The 15,864-nt window shown below is 41.9% G+C and overlaps 1 protein-coding gene across 1 annotated transcript in view; it reads right to left on the bottom strand.

Annotated features, from left to right (window-relative positions):
- Positions 1-15,864, bottom strand: part of LOC136295246 (multiple epidermal growth factor-like domains protein 6) — a 193,921-nt gene that overhangs the window by 90,983 nt on the left and 87,074 nt on the right. The gene's annotated exons all lie outside the window — the stretch shown is intronic.

The following is a 15,864-nucleotide window of genomic DNA, read 5'->3' as shown; positions in this document are numbered from 1 at the left end:
TGACTGTAAAAACCACAGGCAGTTATTTCGTATTAGTGGCACTCCTCGTTCCCAAGGGGGAAATGAGGCTTTTTTAAAAACCATTTAATTAGTTTGTAGAGAAAAAAAAAAAAAAAGAAAGAATTTCACATTCATGCAAGAGAGGTGAGAGCCTTTCAACTGCAACCCTTTGGTGTTAGACTAAGATTTACCAAGGTTTGTTAGTTCTTTGATGGGCTCAAGCTTCACTTGACTGGCTCATTTCTGATCCTGGCTAGAAGCCACAGGTTAAAAGAAATTTTTGAGGAGATTTCAGACTATTAAAAAGCTGAGAGAAAAGTGTGTCGTGAAACACCAACGTTTGCTAAAGCACAGATGAAGAGGCACAAACCCACTGAAACCATCTCATTTCTCTACCGCATTAGATTCAATGCAATGACTGACAAAATTATAATTTCTTTGTCCTCAGTGATACCGGAAAACACTGGCAGGCTATGTATAAAAAAAGGAATAACATAAAATTCAGTTATCTCAGAGCTACACAACAAACCAAATCCTAACTTGACTGAATCCAACGAGGCTCTTCTCCATTTCACGGGAACGCGATTTAAACAGAAACTTTCCCCTGAGAAAAAAAAAAAAAAAAACAACCTACTCCGCTCCCTCCCTTCCTCTCCAAAAAAACAAACAGCACCAAAATAAGAACGTGCGTCTGCTCGCTTCTCCTCGGCAGGAACATACGACAGGAGGCAGATTTTGGATGTGTTCCTCCCGGCACTGGGAGCAGGCACGCGAGCGCTCGGCGCCCCATCCAAGGGATTGAATCCCCCCAGCCCGCAGACACCTCGATATGCCTCGTGCTAATTAACAGTAACGAGCCACATAATGACCCGGCTCCACAGCCTGGACTTCTGTTTATACCGACAGGATTGAAAACTAATAAAAACTCCTCGCTCTTTTTATCACTTTTTTTTAAACAAAATTTGTGGGAAACGAATTTGTAGAGAATTCTCAAAGCCTGACAGAAGGCTCACGTAGTATGTATCCACATGCAAACTTTGAGATAAGAAATGCTGACTTAAAAATGCCATGGAACAGGATGGACATTATTGAGAGAGAAGTTGAATTAGAAACAAGTTTCAAATGATGGCCTTACAAATAAGAATAGACACTTTAGAGAAATAGAACTATGAAAGATGCATTGTAGTAGGAGCCACGAGGGGTAATTTTAGGTGATTGGCTTTAAGGCATTAGCAGCATTTTGTGGCAAAAGCTGATAGGCCAAAAAAAAGCTTATCATGTATTGTAATTAGCAAATAGTTTGGCTTCTGATTGTGATGGCGTGAATTGTAACATCCGTACTGTCTCACCCTTCTCATGAGGCTGAAAATGGAATAAAAGTTTTTAAAATGCCTCTCAGTTGCCCCACCTCTGGGTCACAAAAGGGTATAATCCGACAAAAATTAAGGTAAAAACTGCTCTATTCTTTAGCTCCCGCAATGCTACGCGACCTCCTGGCATAAAATATTGACTGGGCGAGGTGGTCTAGGAGATACAGCCCGATTTATTAACACCAGTGGGTATATTTTGAATCAAAATATTGGAACAAAACCCTTTCTAGCTGAGGAGCTCATCATTATCCCCTTGATTTCACCAGGGTATAATCCATTCGGAAGTGTGTAGTGCTGGTGCATGCTAATCTATAGGAAGTTTCTCCTTTGATTGCAGTGTTCCTGTTAGCAATTAAAAATCTTTTCCTTCCTTGTTCAGCATAAAATGCTGTGGCCCAGCTATTGGTGCTGCATGACAGAAAACCTCGTTTCCTCCTTCTAACCCTACCTACTTAATGCCCTCTCCAGGATTTTCTTGTCCCTGCCTTAATATTTGTTTTCGTCTTTCAATAAATGTTTTCCTGCATTTCTTCGCTGCTTTTTACACCAGAAACCCACAGCACTTCTTCTGTTTCACTCGCAAAACCTGACTTTCCATCTCCATGTGTCTTTAAAACAAACACCTTATTTAAAGCTAATCATCATAAAATAAACTATAATTTAATTTCTGATTTAAGACACCAAAAAAAGCTTTCTTGATACAGCTTTATTAAAGAGCAATCCCATTTGAAGAAATACACTGGGTAGGAATAAGTCTCACCACTTTTAGCCCTAATGCTATGAAAATTTGCTCTCTAAGCATCTCAATCCTTTGCTGTCCTGTCTCCTGTTCAAAACCTTCCCCACTGCCTGCTCCCTGCCAAGCTGTTTTCTGCAACTCCATAATAAAGGTCAGATGTTGCCTCAGTCCAAAGGAGCACAAAAAGAAATGATCTGAATGTGAAGTAATAAAGAATGTGGTTTACATTTGTAAAAGGCCGGGTCATGGAGTTTTTACAAGCCACAATCAGCTGTTCCATATTCCTGAAACAGAGTAGTCAGGATTTTAAAATCTGATTACAGCCCTGACACTGAAAAAAAAAAAAAAAAGGAAACTTAAAATAAACTCAACAAAAACAATTCTGTCAAATGATAAATCTCTGTCTGCTTTCCATATTCAATGTCACTCAAGGTTGCGAATATATTTTGCCTTTTGAATAGTGAGAAAAATGACAGAAAATTTCTGACACGTAACAAGTCTGCCACGTTAGGTCTGACAAAAGTTCAATGTTATCAAGCCTATCAATCCATCTGTAATGACATGCTGTAGGCACTTAAAAAAAAAAAGTGATGTTTGCGACTGCAATGTTTCACGTTTATTTATAGAGCCAATGTTGCAACACAAAAACATTATCCATGGGCTATACTGGATGTGAGCCTTCAATCTTGCCATGGGAAAAATAATTGAAAACACCTTGCATCTAGATTAACTTGATATTAACTTTATATATGATCTGTCTGGCATACGTGTGGGGGGTGGATAAAATCCACAATATATTTTAAATCCAGTAGTGTGTTAAAATATGGATTGTTGACACGTGCCCATGTCCCACACTTCCTGCCCTCGGGGTATTACAGAACAGAACTATGTGAAAAGGAGTCTTTACTCCAAAAATCTTATAAAACACTTGATATGGAAGGGAACGTACCTTTTATTTTTCATGAAGGAGACCACCTTTGCCCAATTAACCCTGCCTAGGAGCTACATGCTAAATGGAGAAGGACAATTCCAATCCCTTCATCTCTGTTCTCGTTAATGCTATTCCATCTGAAAACACCACACATCCTCAGCTCCAGGGAAAACAACCCTCCACCAAATTTTTATCAAAATGTCAGTGATTTCTGATTTCCTACAAATAAATGAAGGCTTTATGTAAAAGCAGACACTGGACAAAGTGGTTTTAATTGGTAACTCCAGCTTGAAATCTAACAGCAGTGACCTGCGCTATCACTGGCTCTCAAAAGTAGAAAGCAGAGGAAGAAAAATCACTGTGAAAAGCAGAAATATGTATTGGCATTTGGGGCAGCAGTCTCCTCTCCACTGAGCTGTTGGTGAGGGCTGCAGCTCTGCAGGGTCTCCACCTGGAGCTCAATTCAGCATCTTTAAAATCCAGTGGGGGATTAAACCTGCCCTGAACACAGGACTGGCCAGAGCTGGGGAAAGAGAAAGAATCTGCACCAAGCAGGGGCTCAACTCTGCAGCAGGAAAACCATGAAATGAAACACCGTCTAATTTTGGCAACAGTTTGTGTGCTCAGATCAGTGGAACACAGCAGTTAGCTCACTGCTACAGGTTAAGGTATTTTTATTTTCCCCATACAGCAACTTTATGCCACATTCATTAACATAAAGACCAATTTTTAAGATAACCAAAGGAATCTAGTAACTGCCACACAGTATTTAAAACCCATTTTCCAAGGTTTCTGTACTTATCAGCTGTATATTAGCAACAACTTTGTTTATTTAAGGCAGCCACATGCCAAGCTGCCCTTTGGGTGCCCAGCTCTGGGGCTAACCCGTGCTCTGACCCGTGAGCCACTGACTCCAGCACGTGTCAGAGCTCCCTGAACTTGTAATAAATCACTGAAGTGGAATAAAATCTGTAAAAAATCATTTCCATTGTTATTGCAATCCTGCCTGAACAAAGCCCACCAGCACGGAGTGAGGAGGTGATTTTGATTAGTTTAAAAGCATTAGGGTAACGCACCCTGCTTCAATCAGGGGTCACAGCAACCACAACATATTTATTTAGAGGGAAGACAACATTTCATTAATAACACTTCTCCTGAAGACTATGGTGGAGATGGGCCAATTTCAGGAATCTAAATGTTAAATATCTTTAAGAAGGCAGTTTGATTCCTCTCTCTAACAGGCATTGGCAGCTTATATTGATTTTTATAGCAATTCAGATATGTAAATTCTTAACTCAGAAAACATAAATGCTGTTGGGTAAAAAAACCCAAACCCTCATAATGGTTAGGATCGATGTCTAAATGTAGTTTTATCATGTGGACCTGAAATGCTCCTGTATGTGTACTTTAATATATCTGAGCGTGTGGCTCACTAAGGTGTAGAACTGCAACTATCTTACAATTTCCTTTTAAAAGGAGGTACTATATGCAAGTGTCTGCAAATCGCAATGCCTATTTGGCAGTTTCTCATATACCGATCTAAATGATTTGATTCAATTTTTTAAAGATGCTGGAGATCCAAAAAATAAGTACCTCCTTGAGTTTTACACAGTGGTTTGTTGGGTTTTTTTGTTAATTACAGCTTGGATGGTCTAAAAAAATCCTGAAACCTGAGAAAGTTGAACTTTAAAGGCCACTGACTGCTACAATGCAACACAGTTCACATGAGCACACGTGCACGTATATGATATCAACATTACACCTAAATACAATGTAATGCACGGATACACTGGACAGGCTGCCAGGCACAACACTCGCACCCCAAAGACAGCATTTGTCTTTCTCTTGGCCTCCTGCAAAAAGCTTTGCAGCAGTTGTGTTTGAGCAGTAATTGTCTCTAAAACATAAATTACATACATCACTTCCAGCACTAACCATAAATTATCCGCCTGAATAGCAAACAAAGCTGCTCGTTCTGATAGTCAGCGCAGCCCTGCCCAGGTATTGATTAAGCACTCTCAATGCTTTATTAGGTTTTCTTCCCCCACAGAGTCAATACCAGGATGAATATTTCTTCTTGGGCTGTTATGAAGTACCGTAAATCTGAGTCATTATTAACAAGCGCCTGATTAGTGGAGCAAACTTATCGGAGAGTTTGGCACAGGCTCCTGGAGCGTCACCTCCCCGCAAACACCCATCACTGCCACCGTCTCTGCTGCCAGCTGTGCTCCTTGTGCTTCCACAAGTTATCACCTCCTTTTTCCTTTTTCCATTTTTTTTTTTTTTTAAATTTTCTTTTTTTTTTTTTTTTTAATTACTGCTGCACTCATTCCTCTTTATCCCCATGTCACATTCCCATACGCAAGGAGCATCCGTCACGTAACGAGTGTGTGCACAGCCCGTTCCCCAGGGATGTGGGGCTCTGCATGGTTTGCTTTCTTTTCTTACTGTGGCACTAAAAATTTTCATTTAATTCAACTTAGATGCAAAACCAAAAGCAAACAAAGCTCCTGGTTAAACATACTTAGCCAGCACTCATTTCTCCTTATTAAAATCATCATCTGAAGAAAAAAAAAAAAACCCTAAACGCATTCATCAATCATTTGCACTTCCTCGCATTAAGAACAACTCCTTTGAAGTCAGAATAAAATTCTGTAGGGGGAAAATAGAGGCTCAAAGTTTAAATAGGTGAAACCACAAGCTCTTAAAGCCCAAGATGCTGGCACATGCTGCTGTGCTTGACTGGACCTGTAGCTCATCTTGTGCCACTACAGAAAACATTCTGTACGTGCTGCAGGTACAGAGATGGCCCCTTCCACCCCAAGCTCTCCTACACCACAACTGAGACCAGACTCAGTTCTGAAACTGGCGCTTCAAAGTCCTTTTAAAAATCTCTCTCCCTAGTCATGGCAGTCCTCCATAACCATATCCTGCTCACTTTTTAAAATTTTTCTTCTTTTTTGCTCCTAATGTCCTGCACATTGATGACATTTTGCAAAAACAACTTCCAAAACCAAACTGTTTCACCAAAGAACACCAGCTTTGATTTCTTTTGATCTCTCTTAAAAATCCCCTATCAAACAGGAACCATTTCCTAGAAGGGAAATGCAGGACCTACACCATGCCTGAAGTTTTTCCTCCGTTCACTAACTAGAACTAAACCGAGAGGTGGAGTTGGGAGGTCTGTCACAGCACAATGAAATCCTGTAATGGTGCTCGTTTTAAAACTATGTTTTCCCAGACAAGGTATGAATAATGCAACCAAACACCCCAGAACATCTGAATAAAGCAACACCAGCCTAGCGGATGCTAATTGGCAGCAATTGGCGCTGATTGTGGAGTGCGGCTGGAGCTGTGATTACAAACAGAGCTGACGCAGCCAGCCCAAACCTCAAGTACTGCTGCTGCAATTAAAGATATTTTATCAAATTAGACAAGTGTTTGCCTTTCCCTGCTACGATGGTTATGAGCAAAACATAAAAGAAAGCCTGGCTTGGCTGTATGGCACCTTTCCCACATCCGAGCTCTGCCGAGATGAGTTTCTCTCTGCTTTGACTTTTTATGCCACAAAACGGAACCCCTTTCAGAAAGAATTCAGGGCTCTGCAGTGGCATCCTTAAAAGCCCTTGCTTTTATCTAGAAGTGCTTTTGCCTTAAAAATGCAGTCTCTTTGCAGTGTACCTGACTTCCAGCACCGACAAGTGCTGGTTATGCACACACAAACGTGGAAAGGCTTTGAACCTTCCAAGTCTGATTTCACAGTGTAAAGCCCTTAGTGTTTTTGCAGGCAGGTAAACACTCTTCAAACATCATTTCCAAGGCAGTGACTATCAGTGAGGCTTCAGGACTCTTAGCAACTGGATTGATGTTTTGAGTGCTACACCCCAAGCACGAGCCCCACAGTTGACTCCAGCCAAGCCAAGTCTCCTGGTGCCCAAAGGAGAGTTCACAAAATGCACCTTGAACTCCAGACATCCTTGCACCCTGCTGCCTTCTGCTTTCCTGGGGAGGAAGTCAGTAAACCACTTGGCCATGAACTAAGGCTGGCTCTTTGTTAATATCTTCTGTTATCCCCAACTCTCCTCTCTTGCTTCTGGATCTCGAGAAAATTTACATGAACTTCTGCCCTTTTTCCAGCCTCCTGTAAACATCTATAAATCAGGTCAGCAGAACTGAATTGAAAAGGATATAGGAAAAAAAAAAACAGTGTGCTGGGTGATTTCTCAAAGCTTAGCATTTACAGTAATTTTTACAGATTTCCATGAGAAGAAAAAAAAAAAAAACCAACAACAAAAAAAACTCCCCAAAAAACTCAAGGCTAGGCAAATATATGGAGGTTTTCAGGCCAAGAGAGCTGCAGAGTGACAGCCAGTGTCGCATAAAAGTGTGAATGACCTGAAGATACCTATGGATTAACCAGTGCCAGCATCTTCAGGACCAAACACAAGCCCAGACAGCACAGCACTGGCATCAAAAAGGAACAGCAAGGAAGCAAAGGCAGCACTTTGTGTACTCCGCTCAACCTGTACTTTTAAGGGATTTATGAGTTCTTATGAAGAGCACAGCAATGATCCAACACAGCAAGAACAAAACCGGAGATAAAGATAGATGTGCACGTTGGTGATGCCTTTGAGGGTCCCCATGATGAAAGGTGAACGAACAATTTCAAGCAGAAATAAATGCTTGTTGCAGGTAAAACCTGTAAGGATGGGTCAGATTGTACCAATTTAGTGGTGGCACACCACGTGCAACGTGGGGTGTTGAGAAGCTCTGCTATAATATTACTGGAAAATCTGTGTAGAGCAGCAATCTGAGTTTGTGACAGCAGGAGTGTGAGAGGATGAGCTGGAGCCAGCAGGATGCAGGAACAGGGAACCGAGCGCTGCAGGAACAGCTTATCTGGAAATCAGCTTCCCAGCATTCAGGGAAAGGACACAAATCACAGCTTCAGCTTCTAGCTGCAGAAAAGACAACAAAGAAAAGTCCTGTCGGAAGTGTGGAATAAAGTAAGTGTTTATTCCAGCTTTGTCTCTGTCTTTACTCTGTCCTCAGAAGAACTCATCAGTCTGAGTGAGCGAATGTCTCCTTTTGTCTACACTGTGGAATAAATGTCCCAAATCCAGGAGTGCCCTTGTGTCCACTGCAACACTGTGGGAGACGGACACCTGAAGCACTCCAAAACCAATTTTGGTACTTCAGTCCACCCTAGGGCAGCTCTCCCCTGGCCCAAAGCAGTCCCTGATGCAGCAGTGGCCAGGACTGCAGGTGATGAGTGACGGTGCTGCCACCAGGGAACCCCCAGAAGAGAATTTGTCAAGCCCCTCTCCCGCCCACAGGCCCCAGTGCAGGACCAAAGCCCCAAGCCCAGAAGTTGCTGCTTAACCTACAAACAGGCTGAGTGCTACCACAGCAAGGTCTAAGCAAGCTGACAAATTAGGCAGCTTAAATTTCAGGGCATTCCTATTGTAATAAGCCAGTTCCTTACAAACTGTGCTTTTTCATAATATAATTAACCCCAGCACTAAGCATGTGAGCAAATGAGTTCATTTTTCACATGAATAATGAAAACCCTTTTTTTCCTTTTTTCTCTTTTCTTTTCCCAAAGCATTACGAACAGAAATGGATATAAAAAATTTCTCAGCAGAGAAAGGATGATGTGTCCTGGCTTCTAGTTTAGACTAGGAATTCATTATGGAGATTTAAATGGAAGGTTCTATTTTCTTTTCTTATTTTTCTTAATAGTTGTCCTTGCCAGTCTAATCTGAAACTTTTCCCATCATCAGGTCTAGCCTGGGTTTAGCTTCAACAGCCTCTGCTATGGCCTAAAATGGGTTATATTTCTCTTCCTTCCCATATCCTCCTGAATATTCTCCCCTGTCTTTTGTTTTCCATTACTAGAAGATCTTTCTAGCGCTTCTTTGTGGGCAGAATTACTCATTGTCCTGACAAAAATCCTGTGCTAACTTTAAATGTAAACTCACTCCACTTCCTACTACAGAAAATAACATTTCTGTCATCATTCCCTGCGTGGCTGAAACACAACCACACAACCAGGTCACTCACTTACAAGAAACACAAATGGGAACTGGTTATTCGGTTTACAGAAGTGTAAACTGTAAGAACTGGCAGAAGTGTAAGGCACAGTCACTGTGCCTTCCAGTAACTGATCTGGTGTGTCAAGGGCAAAGCAACCCATGGGAAGAAGAAGAAAAAAGAGAAAGATTAAATCTTCATCAGTTTAATTGTAAAGAAACCCAAGGGAAGTCATTATTCCCAGAGACTCCATTGCCTGATTTGTCTTACGAATTCTTCCAACTTCTCTGACACCAATGGGTGCTCATTAACTTTTGCTTACTGTGATTGCTGCTTACTGTCCCTGCTGAAAGGGGGTCCCTTGAAAAGGCAGAAATGGCATTTAGTACTGAACAGGAGCTAAATATCGCAGAGAGGTCTGAATCCTGCTCATCAGAAACAAGCACCCAGGTGAGCATCCTTTAGCTGAAAGGGAATTCCCACTAAGGAATTCAACCGGGGCACTTAAACTTGAATACAGAGTTACATCAAGCTTGAAAAAAGAGGGATGTACAAACCATTAACTTTCGTGCAGATTTCATCAGTGACAAGCTCGAAGCACAGAAATGAAGAGACAGGATTTTCCCTTTCCAGTTAAATTAACAACGAGGAGCAGAGCGCAGCTGTGATTTCTCAGGGCCTTTCCCAGCAGAAGAGAACAGCACAGAACCCTCCTCTCAAACAAATAAATCAGGCCCAGCGTGGTGGGGTAAGGCAGACACACTGCAGAAGGAACAATTTGGCAGCCAGTTCCCTCAGCCTGATACCAGCATTTGAACCCGGGACCTTCTCTGCTCCGGCTCACACATGTGCTCACCATGTGCAGCTGCTGCCTGAGCACAGAGAGCAGGCTCAGCATCAGCTTGTAAAAATATGGGATCCCAAGGTTTTTCCAAAGGATCCGTGTCAAAGGTGATCCCAGGCAGAAATTAGAGGGTTGAAATTGTTAATCCTGCATGGCTGAAGTTAATTCGTCCCAGAGTCAGTTTCATGTAAGCCAAACTTCACATTCTGGTTCCCAACACAAACTAAATTTGCCTTTTGAATCTCTTTGGGTGTCAGGTATCTGGTCTTGATGGAGAGCCATACTCTATTTTTTCAGGGGGTATAACCAAAGAGGAATCAGTATTTATGTTTTAGCGAGATATCAGTGACTTGTCAGCTTAAATAATTTAAAACTTCAAAGTTACTACATGATTTGTTCTCTTTATATATGATCATTTTACGCCTTAAAACATGCGTTCCTCTGCCTCTCTCCCTGCAAACAGCTGACATATTTTCATGTTCCTCACTACTAACAAAGTGTGTACCACAGTGAAATATTACATCACACCACACTCCTATGAGATTGTTTGGTTTAGGGTAACAAAGTGGTTTTTTGAGCAACAGTAACCTCAAAGTCTTAAATTTAAATCTCTTAAACAGAAAATGAATTAGAAATAAACTCAAAGTTTTAAAGATCTATTGAAAACGTTAAAAAAAATTAAAAACAGACAGCAAAGGGCAAAGACTACTAGGGAGAGAAAAAATTCAAACAGGGCCACAGGGCTGTGCAAAAATAAATACATAACCAGCACACACTTGTGTGCAGCACACGTAATGCAGGCAAAGCCAAGTATATTCCACAGACACGTGTATTGTTTGGAGCCTGAGTCCTGTCTTCAGGAGAGTGAGGAAGTAGATCAATAAATATGTTTACCTTGATCTTTAGCTCACTCTTACCACTCAGAGCATCTCATTTAACCAAAGATCTTCAAGCCCCACGCTGCCGCCTCTTCAGCTGGCGGAAAAACAGTTGTACAACGCACGTCAGAGGAATCCAAGGCTGAACATCCTGGCCTGAGCACTGATTAAAACCAAGATCTTTCCAGCTGCGTGAATAAAAAACCCCCAAACCTGAGCAACAAGGCAGGACGCGATGCCGCGGCCGCAGGTCGATGCCAGTTCGCAGCTCAGGTTTCCACGCTCGGAATTTCACCCTTCAGCTCCAATCAAAAAATAAATTCCTCACATTCAACCCAGGCTAATAACTTTTTTTTGCATGGAAGAGGCAGCCAAATGCACTGTGACGCAGAGAGGGGAAGTGTGATCTATGAGCAAAGTACATCCACCACGACGTTATGGATGGTTCTGGAAATGCAGCCAGAAACAGACGTCGCTCCCAACATCGCCGCTGTTGCCAACAGTTACCACCTAATGTTGTCTGAGAGACTGCAGTGATTTCGTGTTCAAAGGGAAAGGCAAAGCCTCTGGTGCCTCAGATCCCACGCTGCTGTTACTGCTGGCAACGGGGAGTTTTAACACCTGGAGGATATTCCTGGAGAAGGCGGCGCTCGCCTTCCCCACGTGGGATGCAGCTGCTGTGCGTTACTCAAAAAGCAACAAACCACCCCAAAACCCTGAGAGCTGGCCTGAAGTTTTCTGCTGAAGGAACGAATGCGGCAAGACCATAAACTGTTCCTCAATTACAGGATACTTTAGTTATTAATTTCACGTTTTCTGCCCACACTGCGCCGCCTCTTTGGCCCACCCAGGAGCGTTAAATGATTCATTTTACTAGGTACTTACACCTCCTAATTTTGCTAAATACTTGTATCTCCTCCCCAGGACACCTGTGTTATGGCCATTAACAAACAGTGAAAAGTGCAGATAATGTGTGAGTTTTTCTCCATGTTTATTTTTTAAACACAGGAAAGGTGTGAACGGTGGCCAACACAGGCAACGCTAAAACCTGGTTATTTCACCACTAGGGCAAAAGACCAGAGGGTCAAAGATGGGAGAGGAGGAAATTATTAGCTTAACTTAACAGGAAAACTGCCACAGAACATAAAGCTAAGAGGGATGAATTGTTCGTAGTAGACAACCCAAAATTATTAATGGAAATTGTTAAGATTCTTGAGCATCCAGCCATGCCATAGACCTCAGAAATGCACATCTTAAAACACAGCTCCTTTTCCTTCTTTTTCTTTTCAGGAATCACTTTATGAAATCCCTTCTGTTATCAACGGAACCAAGAGACAGCTTTTCCAGGAAGAAATGAGTTGGTTTGGGAGAAGACCAGTAAATCTCCTTAGGCCAAGATTCAGGCTGTGTTCTTAACTGCTCCCTAAGCCTGTGACCCAGAGAGGCAACATTCCCCTGTAAAATAGACCTCAAGCTTAACTTCCAACAATCTACCTCATCTTCAGGTGAAAGTTCTTCACAAGGTGCAAAATACTTTTAAACTTTGTGTTTCCCCTTATTTCTTCCTTTCCCCTCACCTCGACAGTTCCACGCTCCCAATTAAATTAAAAACTGGACCAGTGTAGTTTTGTGGGGTTTTCTCTTCCAATGCTAAAGTATAATTATAAGATGGGGGGAATGAAATTACAAATTCCACCAAGGTCATTAATGTACAAAATGCAAATTGTCTCCCATTTGTCAAAGACCCTGGGGAAGTCTAGAGATAATTGAAATGATAGATGAACAGAGGAGACTAACTGCTAATGGTCTGTATATCAATGAATCAATGTCACATTTATGAAGGGCTTTGGGAAATTATTCTAAATACTTCATCTACAACAGCTGAAGTTTAGCCTACTTTTTCTTTTTAATGCTGAAAAATTAATGAAAAAGTTCAGTTTGTAGTTACACAAGTGTAAACCTGGGGTAATTTAAGGTGGATGGCAAGAAATTGAAGTGCTACTTATGTCTGTGCCAGATGTGACCAAAATTCTCAGGTGTCAGGGATTATGGGATAAATAAAAGCAATATATATTTCAGAGATAATCAAATATAGGACCAGCCCTCACCCTCAAGGCATTTAAACTCAGCTATTTACATTTGCAACTCATTTTCTTCAGAACGTAATAAACTAAAAAATCAGGGAATACACATACCACTGATTTCTGTGCTTTCCTATTTTCCTCGTATTTTCAATTACAAACTGAACTGCTCAGGTCAGGAGCTGTTTTCAGATGTATTTATGGGGCACTGACCAAACAGGAACAGGGAACGGAGAGAGAAAAACCCAAAATATTTCCTTTTCAAACAAAAGGTGAAGAAAATCCTGCAGGTAACTTTGGTACAGTTGCACAGGAAATAATATTCCCACTTCAAAAGAGGAAAAGCTACAAACCAGTAAGTCCCTCTGCAGAGCCCTCTCCCTGCTGAGTAGGGGCCAGTGAAGAAGAGACATAAATAAAAGGAAAATGTCAACATTAACATGTCATTTTGAGTGAATCTGTAAATGGTTTGGGGAGGTGGGTCAGTTTAGAAGGTTTCTTCTATGATTATAATTGTTATTACATTTATTATTCTTTTTTTTCTGCTTCCCAGAAGGTTTGGCTTCCTTGCCAGGAGGGTTTGGATGAAGGGAAACCAGAAGGAAAACTGCAAGCTTCTTTTGTTAAAAAAAAAAATCTTTTCCTAGCTCAAAGAAATGAACCATCACGCCCGTTTGAGGGGCGGTTTACACTGCAACAGGTACCATCACTACAAAATCACATGAATGAATCCCTTTTTCATCTTGATTGCACTGTACAAAATCACAGAAAGGGGATGGGGAGAAGAGGTGAGTTTTCTTGTCTGTGGGAACGAGCGAGATCTGTTCCATCTGGAAATAGCACCACGATTGCCTGGCTCATGGAAACATGAACTAATCCAGAAAGACATCTGATTTCCCCAGAATCTGAATGAAATGGTGCTGTCTGGAACACCGAAATGCTCCTCCTGTTCCAGGATTTGGCACGTGGAGCAAGAAGTGGACAAGGCTCTCAGGAAAACAGCACTGAGAGGAAACTGCTGCCGTCTGAGGAAAGGCAACATGTACACATTGCAGGCAAAACAATCACACTACATTTTCCGATTATTACAATCACAAGCGTCCATAAAAGGAAACAAGAAATCCCATCGAGCTGCTGAGAAAACAAGGAGGGATATCCATGTGTTGGAACCTGCCTCCTCCATTATAAAATATCACTAAGGATGATGGAAATCTGGAGCGGCTTCCCTTAGGATAACAACAAACCTTGAGGCAAAACTGATCAGAAATGTAAAGTCCATGTGAAAAAGGAACCCCCAAGACCAATCTGCTGAGTCACTGACATTAATCAGCACTGTCATACATTAATCAGGCAGTCATACTGGCTGTCTTTTCTAATAAAGACCTGGGAATAAATTCCCCAAAAAATCCCCACAGGGAGGGGATAGTGTTACTGGGTAAAACAAAATTTGCAGTGCCTATTTTAAGGAAGAGAGGGAGGGAAGGAAAGCTGGCTGCACAAATGAAAAAAGGTGTCTTGCAAACTACAGGACACTTTTGTGGAGATAGTCTGTCTTGGATGTTTCAGTTGGTTGGCAAAACCTGAAAACACAAAATCAGCTTGACGCTGGTATGTTAATATTCTGTCTTTTCTCCCCCACTGCCCTGTCAGTCTTTCCTAGTGCAAGCTCAAACCAACCACTCTAAACCCAGCAGTGTAACAGCCCACCTTAGCCAAATGCACATGAATTTGTCTCTTTTCATCTGTTGTTAAATATTTACCAGTTAGAGGAGAGCAGGAGTGTTCCCTCTCCAAGGTCTCAGAGCTGCCCTTCCCTCCCACATCCTCCCCTGTCCTCCCCAAATCCTTCCCCTGAGAAAGAGGCACAGAGAGAAGAAAGAAAAAAGGTCCCCACCAAAGAGCAAAAGCTACACCAAAGAAATAAAGCTGAGCTTTACAGAAATCCCGAGCTGCCAGTGAAGGTGGATATCGAGGGCTTTCTCTGAGCATCTCAGTTTTGCAGCTTTCCACCTGTGCTGGACTCCCGCCTGGGGTTTTGTGGAGCTGCTGAAGGAGGAAACCCCTGCCCTTTATGGGTTTCCAGGGGAGTGCTGGCTCTCATCACCGTGGGCTCTGGTGCCAGGTAACCCAAAAAAGGGCTGTCAGTAATTTCACCTCACCGCTGTGCCAGGGGGAGAAGTGCAGCCCCTCTCTGTTGCTGTCACAGCCTCCTAAGTAGCCAATTAACAGAACATCCAATTCCTCCATTTGCTGAAGCACATTTGTTCTGCTAGATCTTAATTTTTTGAATGAGTGAAATATGAGTTAAGACAATTTACATGAGTTAATGATACAGGGCAAGTTAACTGATGGGTTGTTCTGGCTTTTTGCAGGGAACAATTTGCACGCAGCCTTTCAGGGCCATAATTACCTGCAATACCAGAGTCACAGCACACTCTTCCCTTTTTTATTTTTTTGCTGTTTTACAGATGTGTCACTCTCAGAGTACTAAGTGAAAACAGATTACCTGCCACTGATCACCCAACACATCCACAGAGGAAGGTGGGGGAAGCGTCTCTCCAGTGACAAGTTTTGATTTGTGGATTAAATTCCCCTCTTAATTGAGCCATGCGTCTTCTGCTAACAAATTCTTGTGGAAACCCCAGGATAAATTTACCTCTTTTGCACAGTAACTTTTCCTCACATCACATCCTCCCCTTTCTTTCTCCCTATTTCATTAAGATGTTGAGCTATACGTACCAACCCTTCATCTCAAACACTCATTATGGAAATACTGCAAACCCAGAAGATGTCACAGTCATTTCTTTTACAGCTTTTCTTTTTGTAGGCGACATTCATATTGCAGAATAATTTAGACAGTAATTTAATCACAGGGTTTAGAGGTCCAGCAAATGTTACATTTACATAATGTCAGTCTTTCAGCAGATAATTTGGTCCTTTGCATGTGTTAAAAGACGACATCGCTTGTTAAGTTCATGTTAGTACGTT

The sequence above is a fragment of the Chamaea fasciata genome, unplaced genomic scaffold (assembly GCF_029207755.1).
Source record: "Chamaea fasciata isolate MVZ Bird 193981 ecotype frontalis unplaced genomic scaffold, bChaFas1.0.hap1 SCAF_11, whole genome shotgun sequence".
In the NCBI taxonomy this organism is placed as follows: Eukaryota; Metazoa; Chordata; class Aves; order Passeriformes; family Sylviidae; genus Chamaea; species Chamaea fasciata.
The sequence above is the reverse complement of the archived record's forward strand: the minus strand, read 5'-3'. Positions and strand labels throughout refer to the sequence as shown.